General features: G+C 38.3%; 1 pseudogene; it reads left to right on the top strand.

The window, feature by feature from the left end:
* Positions 1 to 5,330: 5,330 nt before the first annotated feature.
* LOC147230087 (Ig heavy chain V region pseudogene) lies at positions 5,331 to 8,942 on the top strand (annotated as a pseudogene).
* Positions 8,943 to 10,471: the final 1,529 nt, after the last annotated feature.

Here is a 10,471-nt window from a genome sequence, read left to right as displayed (position 1 = left end):
GTGCAGTCTGGTCGACCTCTGACCATCACCTGTCAGCTCTCCTATTATATCAGCGACGGCTGGACAGCTTGGATCAGACAACCTGCAGGGAAAGGACTGGAGTGGATTGTCACGACTGATGGAGGCTCCACGTACTGGAAAGATTCTTTTAAGAACAAGTTCAGTTTTGAAATAGATTCCTCAAACACAAGAATAACATTAAAAGGACAGAACCTGCAGCCTGCAGACAGTGCAGTGTATTACTGTGCCAGAGACGCACAATAACACAAACCACCTGCAGAGCTGAACAAAAACCCCTCTTGTAACATCTTAATCCACCAGAGGAGGAGCTCTCAGACCAAACCTGAGTCCAATTTCACCCTTTACTTGAAGTAGAAACGTTCAAAAATCCTTTAACTTCCCGAACCGTCCCAAATTTTGATTCTCAGACGATAAGGTCCGATATTCCTCTCTTCGTCCAGCAGTTGTGAAATTCATATCACACACAGAGATCCTGTACAAACACTTATCCTTTGCTAACTGCTTTCTCTGTATTTACTCCTGTACTTCTTCATTCTACACACACACACACACACACACATATATATTTGTATATCCTGGAAAAGTTTATTTGAAACATTTTACCAATAGAGGTCAGTGAAACATAGCTTTTCTTCAAATCAAATATTAACATATATATGATATCACATCTTTGATCGCATGGTTTACACAGAATTCAGCCCTTTATGTTCAATTTTGATTTTTTTTTTTTCAATTTTGTGCAAACACAGTGTGTTATACAATCAAAAGCAATGATCCAAAATGGAGAAAGTCCAAAGAATACGTGTCTGGCATTGATTTGAAAAAAATGATCTATTTAAAGCTGGATTATTTAGAAATGATTAAAAAATAGATATCAGTATTTTAAAGTTAGTTAGTTAGTCCTCTTGCAGGAAATGCGTAGAGCCAACCGTGGCTACCAGGTTTCTCCATTGGGGTCTGTCGTTGGCAAGTTGCTGTGCCTGTGCCAGGCTCACACCGCAGGCCCTGAGGTCTTGGGCCACAACATCAAGCCAGCGGGTGCGGGGGGCACCTCTGGGTCTTCTCCATCCGGCTAGCTGGGGATTAAAGGCCAAGATGGAGCTTGTGGGGTGTTCGGCAGGCAAGCGGATGATGTGGCCATACCGACGAACTCGCCGCATTGCTGCGAGGCGAGATGCTGGGGGCCGCTGGGTTCGATCCCTTAGGGTCTTGTTTGTGACATGCTGGGTCCAGCTGATGCCTTCTAATGTCCTCAGGGCCCTGGAGTCAAATCCATCAAGCCTGGCTGCCAGCGTGTTGTTCAGCGGCCAGGTTTCGGAGCCATAGAGGAGGACAGAGATGACTGAGGCATTGTAGACCCGGAGCTTTGTCACCCGGGATATGTGCCGGTGTCGCCACAATGGTCTCCACAGGGACTGCATGACTGACGCCGCACAGGGGTCTGTTACCGAGAGGATCCGTCCGGTTTATTCTGGTTGCTTCAGTTGGTTTCGTAACTGGTTTATTTCACCATGCCGGGTAGTTGGCCCTGCGATGGCTATTCAGCTGGTGGGGCTGCCACCTCACAGCACACTGACATGCTGCTGGAGGCTGGCGGGTTCACAGTTTGTTGTGACCCGCCTGCGTGCGCCCCCAACACGTGCTTTTCTCTCAGGGTCTGCTCCCCTAGCCTTTTGTCTTCCCAGACTAACCCACAAGGCAGTGGGACTGAGCCACACTTTGTCTGGTCCCTCACCTGGGACCTGTTTGCCTTGGGTGACCCTTCCAGGGGCATGAAGCCCCCGACAACATAGCTCCCAGGATCACTGGGGCACGCAAACCCTCCACCACGGTAAGGTGGCAGCTCACGGAGGGGTATTTTAAAGTAGAGAAACACTTTCATCATTCCTCACATCCTGAACGTTTATCGAACATTTATTTTATCCGTTTTTTGCAATTTGCTATTTTTTGGGGGAGCATTTTCTGCAACTGAATTCCAAACAGATAGAACACGTAGGAATAGAATAGATATTTCCACTTTATATTACAAGTTGGTTTTACATTTGAATGAAAAAAAAATTTAAGGATATAAAAAAAGCACTTTTAATTATTCCTTTAATAGAAATGGACTCTTTTAAAAATCAGACATTTGAAAAAGTCAGAGTCAAATCAGACAAATGTAATAGTCGCCTTGAAAATGGATGTTTCACATATAGAGAGACAGATTTTTCTTTTTCTATTAAAAATGATGACGATGGCATGAATTGACATTCATTATAGATAATTAAAAGTTCTATAATCCAAAATAAGAAACCCAGTAGGAACTGTTGCTGGTGTCAGAAGGGGAGTTTGGAAAAATGTCATTTATAAAACAAGGAAATTAAAAAAAACAAACAAACAAAAAAAAAAAAAAACAGCTCAATAATTTCAAAGTTCAGAGAAATAGATTAACTATATAACACTCGTGTATATTCTTGTTTCTATGTATATTCTTGTATCTATCTATCTATCTATCTATCTATCTATCTATCTATCTATCTATCTATCTATCTATCTATCTATCTATCTATCTATCTATGCAGATCCATCCATTTAAAGTGTACACAGGAGTTTGATGGCTCAAAAGCATGTAAGTGTAGCATTGAATCCCATTTATTCCCACATGCACTGCAGCATTTGTGCACGGATGTCACATAAGACATAACAACCAAATAACCAAATGACATCGAACATGAAGTTCATGCAGAAAATTCCTTTTTTTTTGTATTTTATTGAATTTCAGGATTCAGGATTCAGTGTTTAAGGTCATATATCCATCTCCACTGTATGGCTGAAAGTCTTGACTCATCTCTCCAAATAATGGGAATCAGGTGTTCCAATCACGTCCACGTTCACAGGTGTGTGAAATCAAACATTTTTAAAAACATTTGTGAAAGAACGCGTCGCTCTCAGTGAATTCCAGCGTGGAGCTGTGATGGGTTGTGCAACAAATCCAGTCGCTCCTAAATATTCCACCGTGATATAAGAACAAGAGGTCGCAGAATTTCTGCTCATAGTAAGGTGAAATAACATTCACATCTTTTTAATTTTGTCATTGCTACTGTCACTTTTTTTTCATTTATTTTTATCCTTGTATCTTTCCTCACTTTGTGGGGGATGGGAACAGCTTGTAGTCTGGATTTTTCTTTTTTTTTTTTTAATTTTTTGGTCAACATTTCTGACTTATGACACTAATGGCAGCTATGGAACAAAAAGCATGATTTTATTGGATAATGGGAAAAATCAGTTTTTGTGAGAAATAGTAAGGTGAAATGACATAAATCAAAACAATGACAAATAATCCCTGGATGTCATTTGGTTGTTCGTGTCAGAGTCAAGTATCATCTTGTTATAAAAAAAAAAAAGTATATATTTTAATTTATATTAGAAAACAGGATGTGCATCACTGTATTTGAACATTAAGAGGAATTTGTCAAAAACAACACCGTTTTGAACGGAGAGGAAAAAGGATGAAATGTAGATACAATATTTATCAGTATGAATTCCTGAGCTGAAATTCCAAAGCTTAAACTTTATTAGAGCTCAAAGAAGCAACATGTGAAAATCTGACTTCATGTCTGCAATAATAGATATTAAAGGGTTACGTTTTTTTTTTCCCTCCAAATTTAATTTTTTTTGACATCTAATGTAAAAACATACGCCGCAATAATTTACCAAAGCTATTTTTTTCCCTTTTTTTTTTTTTTGTCCTTTTTGGTATAAAATGAAAGGAGCGGATGTCTGTACCTGGAAACATTTTTACCTTCATCCGTTCCAAATTTCACTTTTGTCATCCAGCGAAAATAAAACATATGTAAATAAGTTTTAAAGAGGAAGAAAAAACCGAAACGATTTGCAGAAGAATGACGAGCCACGATGGAGTTTTTGTAGGAGACTTTGTCACTGTGACTGGCTGGTGGGTGGCACAGTGATACAGAGCAACAGAAAAACCTCCTTCCTTTCGCCTTTACCAAATATTAAGGATTCAGCGATGGTTTAATCATTTAGATTTTTTTTTCTTTTTTTTTTCCAATCGTAATTACGTTATACTTAAGACATGTCACTTGTATTTTATTGATACCATAATGCAACAATTTGAACAGATACTGGGTGTTCAATCAGTCTGTGACTGTGTGTGTGTGTGTGTGTGTGTGTGTGCGCAAACACACATATTTGTGTGTCTCTCTCTCATATATATATATTATATTGATGTCTCTTTCTCTCTCTATATATATATGTTTGTGTGTGTGGTATTTCTTTCATTATATATATATATATATATGTATATATATACACACACACACACATGTGTGCGTGAGATATAAGCATATGTATATAATGTAAGCACATACACGTGTGTATATATACAGTATATTTGTGTATATGCTTACACACTACATTTTTTAAATTCATCATTACATTATATACATGCATGTATAATATAAATTCACGTTTGTATTTATATAATATTACTTGAACTTTTTCTCTTCCGAGCACCTAAATACAGTATTCTGTTAAATCAACCTTTTTATAGCAAAAGGGTTCCTGCAGCTGTGGGACTGTTAAGAGTTATTTTACGTTGTTCAACATCACAACGTATACAAAAAAAATGTTACTAAATATATATTTAAAAATTTGAAACACTTGTAGAAGTGCATTCTACTCAATTAATCCACAGCAGTAATATTTTAGCATTTATGGAGATTCTCAAGAGTATATTTATTGGTAGTAATGTGTTTGGATAAATGCTGTCATTGTCAGGCATTTGTTTTTGTACTGAGCTGAATCACAGTGTATAACTGGGTACCACAGTGAGAACTCTCAATACAAAATCCTTCAAAAAGTTTTTTTTTTTTTTTTCAAATAGTGGTCCGGAATGATCTCATAATCATGTTTTTATTCTTTACACAATTTATCTTCATACCCTCACAAAGATTCGGCTTATAATGAAAAATGCTAGCAACTGTATAAGTAAATTACATAAATGCAGGGAAAATATAAAACAAAATGAATGCTATCTATCTATCTATCTGGAGGTAGGTGGATCTGGAGTTCTATGGATCTAAAGTGTCCACTGCAGCATGGATCTTCATGAAAGCAGTGAAGATAATGATTTAATGCATGAAATCTTCCAATTATTATATACATGTGTGAGTTTTGGCCCCTTTGTTTATAGTCAGCATGTTTTGTTTGTATGCAAAGTGTCCCTCCTTACTGGCCAATATAAACATGGGGCGTCTTGAAAAAGTCAGGAGAAGAGAAGTTCCCCTCAGGTCCTCTTCAGTAGCACCATGTTGTCTGTATCTCTGCTGCTGCTGCTGCTGCTGACTGCTGGATCCTGTGAGTATCACTGAGGCAGAGACACTGACAGTACCATCACGGCACACTGACTCTTATTCCTTCTACATTCAACATGGTTTCCTCCACAGGTGTCAAGGGTTACCAGTTGACACAGCCAGCCTCTGTGACTGTGCAGCCTGGTCGACCTCTGACCATCACCTGTCAGGTCTCCTATTCTGTTAGCAGCTACTACACAGCTTGGATCAGACAACCTGCAGGGAAAGGACTGGAGTGGATTGTCAGTGGTCGTCGTGGACAAACAACATACTGGAAAGATTCATTGAAGAACCAGTTCAATATTGAAGTCGATTCTTCCAGAAACATTGTGACTTTAAAAGGACAGAACCTGCAGCCTGCAGACAGTGCAGTGTATTACTGTGCCAGACACCCACAATAACACAAACCACCTGCAGAGCTGAACAAAAAGCCCTCTTGTAACATCTTAATCCACCAGAGGAGGAGCTCTCAGACCAGGGCTGAGTCCAACTTCACTTTTTGGGGAAGGATAAGAAACTTTATTGATCCCCATAGGGGACATCCCTTTTTATCACAGCAGCGTAACAGTCATAATGTCAACAAAAAGGAGAAAAATAGGAATATAGATAGAAAGACTGAAGATAGCAAGACATGGCCGAGTAAATAGACATCAGACAACAACAGCGACAACATCAAGGATAACAATGGGCAACATCAAGGAAAAAAGAGGCTGAAAAATACACAACCAGAACTAAACAATATAATTAGAGTGACAAAAATAAATAGCAATGAATAAAATAAAGAAATAAAAATAAGCAGGATGTGTGCGGGCCGGACCATAGACTGGTAGAAGTGTTGAGGAGCTACAGATGTCAAACGACCTCAGTCTCCCAAGGAAGAACATCCTGGTCTGACCCTTCCTGTCAGTGACGTGCGGTGAGGTTCAGTACATGCATACACACATACATACATACAAACATATACAAAAACAAATAAACATACATACATAAATATACATTTATATGTCTGTATATATGTGTATTTATGTATGTATGATTGTATTTCTTTGTATACGTATGTATGTATTTGTGCATCAATGTATGTATGTATGTATGTGTGTGTATGAGTATAAGTATGTTTGTATGTAAGTATGTGCATAAGTATGTATGTATGAATATATGTAGGTGCATATATACATATATGAATGTGTACATGTATGTATATATATATGCATTTATGTATGTATGTGTGTATGTCTTAGTATATGTAAGTACATATGTGTGTATCTGTGTTTGTATGTGTGTATGTATGTATATGTATAAGTACGTTTGTGTGTATGAATGTAAGTACATGCATAAGTATGTATATGTGTTTTCATGAGTGTATATATGTATGCATGTATGTATGTAGAAATGTTTGTAAATATGTTTGAATGTGTGTAGAAATGTAAATATAAGCATAAGTAGTTTCATAATTACCTATATGTATGTATACAGGTATATAGAGGTATATGTGTATGTATATGTATAAGTGTATGCGTGTATGTATGTATGTATGTATGTATGTATGTGTGTCTGTGTGTCTGTGTGTGTGTATAAGTACATTTGTATGTATGTATGTATTGAAATGCCTATGTATGTTTGTATGTATATAGAACTGTAGTTCAATATGTATGTATAAATGTAAGTAGATGTATAAATACTTATATATGTATGTATGAATGTATGTATTTATGTATGTAAGTATGTGCATAAGTATGTATGGGTGTAAGTATGTATGAATGTATGTAGGTGCATATGTACATATATGAATATGTACATGTATGCGTGTATATATATATATATATACATATATATATGTATATATATATATATATATGCATGTTATTTATAAATGTTTGTAAATATTTTTGAATGTGTGTAGAAATGTAAATATGTGCACAAGTGGATTCATAATTATAATTTTGTATGTATAGGGTATGTACATGTATATATATGTATTAAGGTATGTATTTATGTGTCTAAGTAAGTTTTTAAGTATGTATGCATGTATGTATGTAAGTACAAAGGTATACGTTTATGTATGTAAAAAATATATGTAAATATGTTTTTATGTGAAAATGTAAGTATGATGTATGTATATTTATGTATTTGTGTATTTATGTATGTGTGTATGTATACATGTATATATGCATGTATGCTTGTATGTATGTTTGTGTATGTATGTGTATAAGTACGTTTCTATGTATGTATGTATGTATTTTCGTACATTTGTATGTTTGTATGTATATAGAAGTGTAGTTAAATCTGTATGTATGTATGTATGAAATGGCTGGTGAGGCGCTGACGTCATCAGTCAGATTTACAAACATATGAACCCTACAGAGTAGCTTATTCACCATTTTATTGGCAGCAGATAACGTGTTTTGTTTAAAATATCATATCAACATTCTTTACATATACAAATTGTCGCATAGGAAAAAAGCACATAAAAAAAAAACGTAATAACTCTTACCTTTACTTATAAATGAAGTCCATGCGCCGCTGAGCAGCGCTAAGCGGTTTTCCTTTAGCTTAGCATCGTGGATGCTGATGTTGAGTCTTTGCTGTTCATTCAAAGCCAAATCTATCCTGGACATCCCCAATGTTTTTAGGGCGATTTGACTTTGAATGCGAGCGGCCGACCGCTCATGTTTGATGGTCAGAAGTTGAGAAAAGAATGCAGGAAAAGCAGAAAAGGCGCTTTCTTACTGGACATCCACACAGCAGCCTTTTTAAACATTATTTATTGATCTTATTGATAAGTGAGTGAAAGGAAACCATGAGAAAAGTGTTGATTCAGAATTTGATCCTTAAATCCAGTGTTAGACTGGTCTTTCCATGAGTTATTGTTGAAGAAGATGATCTCTCATGGATCTGAAGTGTCCACTGCAGCATGGATCTTCATGAAAGCAGTGAAGATAAGGATTTAATGCATGAAATCATCCAATTATTATATACATGCGCGAGTTTTGGCTCCTTTGTTTGCATCCAGCATGTTTTGTTTGTATGCAAAGTGTCCCTCCTTACTGGCCGATATAAACATGGGGCGTCTTGAAAAAGTCAGGAGAAGAGAAGTTCCCCTCAGGTCCTCTTCAGTAGCACCATGTTGTCTGTATCTCTGCTGCTGCTGCTGCTGCTGACTGCTGGATCCTGTGAGTATCACTGAGGCAGAGACACTGACAGTACCATCACGGCACACTGACTCTTATTCCTTCTACATTCAACATGGTTTCCTCCACAGGTGTCAAGGGTGTACAGTTGACACAGCCAGCCTCTGTGACTGTGCAGTCTGGTCGACCTCTGACCATCACCTGTCAGCTCTCCTATTCTATCAGCAACGACTGGACAGCTTGGATCAGACAACCTGCAGGGAAAGGACTGGAGTGGATTGTCAGGACTGATGGAGGCTCCACATCCTGGAAAGATTCTTTTAAGAACAAGTTCAGTTTTGAAATAGATTCTTCCAGGACAAGAATAACATTAAAAGGACAGAACCTGCAGCCTGCAGACAGTGCAGTGTATTACTGTGCCAGACACCCACAATAACACAAACCACCTGCAGAGCTGAACAAAAACCCCTCTTGTAACATCTTAATCCACCAGAGGAGGAGCTCTCAGACCATTTCAGAACACTTTCATATGATATCAAAAATCTCTTTTTGAATGCAGTCCACAGTGACAGTCAGCAAAGTTTTCTTAGTGGTTTGACTCTAATGTCCAGGTGCTGCTCCTGGTTTGAGTTTTTACATGAATGGTTTGAAAACAATGGAAGGACTTCCCATCTCAGAAACCAAAATCCAAAACACTGTGATTGGATAACACCGTGATTTGTGATTGGGTATTTTTCTCGATCAGGTCACCTTCTCCATCTTCAAACAGCATCTTTGATTCTTCCTTATACTTTTTATCGACCATTTTAGGGTTATTTTTTGTTACAATTTCCCCACTTATACCCGTCTTTCACTGGATATTTTTATTTTCTTCAAAGTCAAAATCAATACCAAAGCTTGCTGACGTGTAATTCTCTATCATATTTCAGCCACACACTCAAACTATCTGTACATTAGTTCATCTGCTCTTTTGCTGATAGAGACAACAAACAGCGACAGAACACAGCGGTTCATGTGTTGATGAATCAGACACTTTATTCACGCTGTTATGTCGACTTTCTTCCTGTTGGGATCCGGGCTCGTGTGTGTGTGTGTGTGCGTGCGTGCGTGCGTGCGTGCGTGCGTGCGTGCGTGCGTGCGTGCGTGCGTGTGTGTGTGCAGCTCCTTCCACCTCAGTCTTTCACCAGTGAGTGTGATGGAGCAGGAGAATGATTTCAGCTGGGGTGCAATGCACACCTGCGGATCATGAGGCCTCGTCAGGCTGAGCTTAAGGAGGAGCTCGCTGCCGCCCCTTCAGGGATAGATGCTTGTCTTGAGTGGGTACTGCCACACAGACCCCTCTCTTGGAGTCCACCTTGCCCTTCCTGGTGGATCTTCATCCCCAAAGTAAGAGCCGTTTTTTGTTCCCGAGTCCTGAATTTGCCTCTTTTCCCCCCATCCTGGCTCCTCCTTTGTCGGCGTATGCTAGCCGGTTTCCTGGCTCCTGCACTGCCATCCAGTCATCCCCCTTGCAAAATAAACCCCCTTAAAGCACTTTACTTCCTGAGTGTCTTTGTGTTTAGTTCAGCCATCACTTCTTGAGTCCATGACACTTTCTGTTTATGACTAGTTTCAGTAAATGTTCTCCTTTCTGACTTCTGGTTGCAGCACTAACAAGGTGCAGATAGCCATAAGTTAATGAATACTTGAATGAATTGAGTAAACTTTTTTTGAAAACAAATACTAGTGATGCATGTCTAAATGAGAAATAGGATTAAAAATTATTTCATGTTTGTTGAATGAAAGTAGTGAACACTAGACTGCAAAAGAAGTCCGCATTTGTGAACAGCAGTATGGCTTCATGCCAAGAAAGAGTAAAACAGATGCAGTATTTTCTTTGAAAATGCTAATAGGAAGTACAGAAAAGGCCAGAGAGAGCTGACTTGTGTTTTTGTAGACCTAGAAACAGCATAGGACAGGGTGCCA

The sequence above is a fragment of the Fistularia commersonii genome, chromosome 10 (genome assembly GCF_037954325.1).
Source record: "Fistularia commersonii isolate RoL2024-O1a breed Wild chromosome 10, RoL_Fcom_v1.0, whole genome shotgun sequence".
Classification (NCBI taxonomy): Eukaryota; Metazoa; Chordata; class Actinopteri; order Syngnathiformes; family Fistulariidae; genus Fistularia; species Fistularia commersonii.
Note: the sequence above shows the minus strand (reverse complement) of the source record. Positions and strands in the feature narration are given on the sequence as shown.